This window comes from Delphinapterus leucas, chromosome 10 (assembly GCF_059928025.1).
Source record: "Delphinapterus leucas isolate spDelLeu-1000000601 "Yukka" chromosome 10, BTC_Dleu_Yukka2, whole genome shotgun sequence".
Taxonomy (NCBI): Eukaryota; Metazoa; Chordata; class Mammalia; order Artiodactyla; family Monodontidae; genus Delphinapterus; species Delphinapterus leucas.
Genome location: NC_143138.1, coordinates 31,265,385 through 31,268,020, shown reverse-complemented (window position 1 = coordinate 31,268,020; position 2,636 = coordinate 31,265,385). Strand labels below are relative to the sequence as shown.

General features: G+C 38.8%; 1 protein-coding gene across 6 annotated transcripts in view; it reads right to left on the bottom strand.

Annotated features, from left to right (window-relative positions):
* The window catches only part of SUPT3H (SPT3 homolog, SAGA and STAGA complex component), a 452,287-nt gene that overhangs the window by 28,093 nt on the left and 421,558 nt on the right, over positions 1 to 2,636 (bottom strand). The gene's annotated exons all lie outside the window — the stretch shown is intronic.

The window sequence follows — 2,636 nt, the reverse complement described above, 5'->3', positions numbered from 1 at the left end:
CTGTCAAAGAAAAAGAAATCTGCAGTGAATTATCACATGAAGTCAGACCAGGAAAGGAAGCAAAAGAGCAAACAGAACTTTCTTCCTGTTTTGTAGACTCTGCTGGCTGCAATCTAATAGGGTGCTTAATCTGAACATTTCTGGTGGCAAAGCTCTAGCAGCCACTTTGTTAAAAAGTCAGTGTGGTTAACAAGTGGTTAGTGATTCTATTTTGGGGGAGTGGGAGATACCTAAAATAAGACATCCCATTTTGTTAATTGATTGGGCTTGGTTAGGCCAAAGACATGTTGTGTTGAATCTGTTTGTCCTTTATAAACATGTGCTCTCTATTGGACATGCCCAAGAATCACTTCTAACTAAGTCTCTTAATAGTCTGTAAATTACTGACTCATTATATCCTTCCCAGGCCTAATTTACAGTCTCAGCGAAAAGCTATGGGAACAGATACTAACAGAGCCCCCCCCCGGCGCCACAAATATGGTGATCTCTAAGGAGTTCTGTACATAATAGACATTACAGAAAACCTGAATCTTACATAATTTTATATACATTCATGTACATATAGATGTATAAATGGATATTCATGATGGGATAAAAATACTCCCATAAAAGAAAAATGGGAAAATAGATACTAATTGCAATAATGCAATATATTCCAGTAAAGAAAGTAAAATGGCGTGATTTCTCACCCCAAGAGATATATTCTGCATTTCAGAGTCGGAAGAGTTGGGCCATACAGGGCCTCTGTGACTCGTCCTGATTCTCACAATGAGACCCAGAGTGACGCAGAATTAAAATCCGGGATTTAGGAATAAAATACCCCTTTTCACCACCATAGTTTTCATTATTTAAACTAGGAACAGCAACGTTCAGAGAATTCATAACCCTCAATTAAGTGGAATTTTTCTATATCTGTTTTCAGAAAAATGGAAAAAATGACAAAATCTCATATCAGGGATCTTTTTTTCCTTTAAGCTAGTAACTCTGGGCTGTTCTGGAGTCTGTAAACTTTCGGTCCAATAAATTTACCTTCAGTAGCCATATTATAGGAAATACAGAATAAGCTTTTATGGTTAAGATAATGTTATGAAGGTGCTGAGAGTTTTATTCTAAAAACATGATTATTTTTAATTATACAAAAAAAAAAAAAAAAAAGGAAAGTGGACCCAAGCTTTTTAGAAAGACTTCTACCAATATGAGGTGAAACAAAAATGGTTTTCCAGATAACTTTCTGTTAATCGTAAAATTCAATTAACTTCAAAACCCTTCCCTTCAAATCTCCTGCTTACACAGGATTTACTATGGTTGTTACACAGTTCACTCCAGATCAGCATATCAAGGATGAGAAAACAGTGGCAGATTCCAAGTTTCCTTTCTCAGGGATCTCTGGGAGCTCCATCTCACCATTGGACTCTTTGTGCCACAGGGCACTTTCAGATTGAAGCAAACATTCTAACAAAGGCTAGAAAATTCCAGCTCCAGCTCCTAAGATTGTGCACCGAAGAACAGTGGTTAAGTGAGCTCCTTGGAGAGCCACAAATAAGTTGCAGGAACGGATAAGGTGTCTTCCCACAACTACAGGCAGGGGAGCCTCAGGCCTTGAAACAGCCCCTTCCACCACAGCCGCCTTCGGGAGGCTCACGCCAAAGTAATACTTTCAGCTTCTTAACCTTGATATTTTACAGTTTACAACCACAGTGACAACCTTTAACATAACATAATATTGAAAGCACAAGGAATGGTTTACATGGAGATAAATGGACCTAGGAATAAAGCTGGGTTCCTCTTAAAGGTAAATGGTTGAGGTGAGCCTTCCTTGAAAAAGCAGTCTTGGCTCGGGAGAAGACTGAGTCTTGGCTGAACTCACCTGAGAAATTACCACATTAAATCTTTCCAGGGTGGACGATATGAAATGGTTTGCTCCAGTATTGAAAAGGTCACTTTTCAAAAATCTAGTCACCTTCACAGATAACTGATTACCATTGTTTGCAAACAAGTAAAAGATGAGGGGCTTATTTAATAACATAGACACTCAAGTAGCCAAGTTTAATGAGAAAACCAAAGTTTAGAGCTGACCCAGATTTCTGGAATAAGTTCTTCTAATTCTAATTCTAAAGTAAAGAAGAAACAAACGAGCATGTGTAATTAGTGAAGAGCAATTTCAGCAAACCAATCCCCTAGGGTCCTCCACCCTGAGTCACTGCTTTTTCCTTTTGATGTATAAAGGATGTATGTTGTCTGTCTGTGTAGGGTAATTATGGGAATGTCCCAAATTTGGCATCCCTTCCAGAGTAAGCAACTTGAAAGGAAGATGGATGAAGACAACTCATCTTTGTGTCAACTGTGAATTTCTCTCTATTTGTGTTGCGAATGCTGAAACTAAATTTAAACATTGCTTGGTGTGAGGGCCTTCCAGAGGCCACGTTCTCATGAAACATTCTGTATCCAACTCACTCTCTACTGTCAGATCCTATGAACGATTCACAGACACCCCAGTTAGTAAAACCCAGACCTTGACCAGCAAAAGCCAGGACCTCCCCAACTACTGAAAAGTATAAATTAATCAATAACACAGACCTCGCCCCCCGCAAACCAGCTCTTACTGCTATATACCACTTAAGCTTTACTTCTTACTT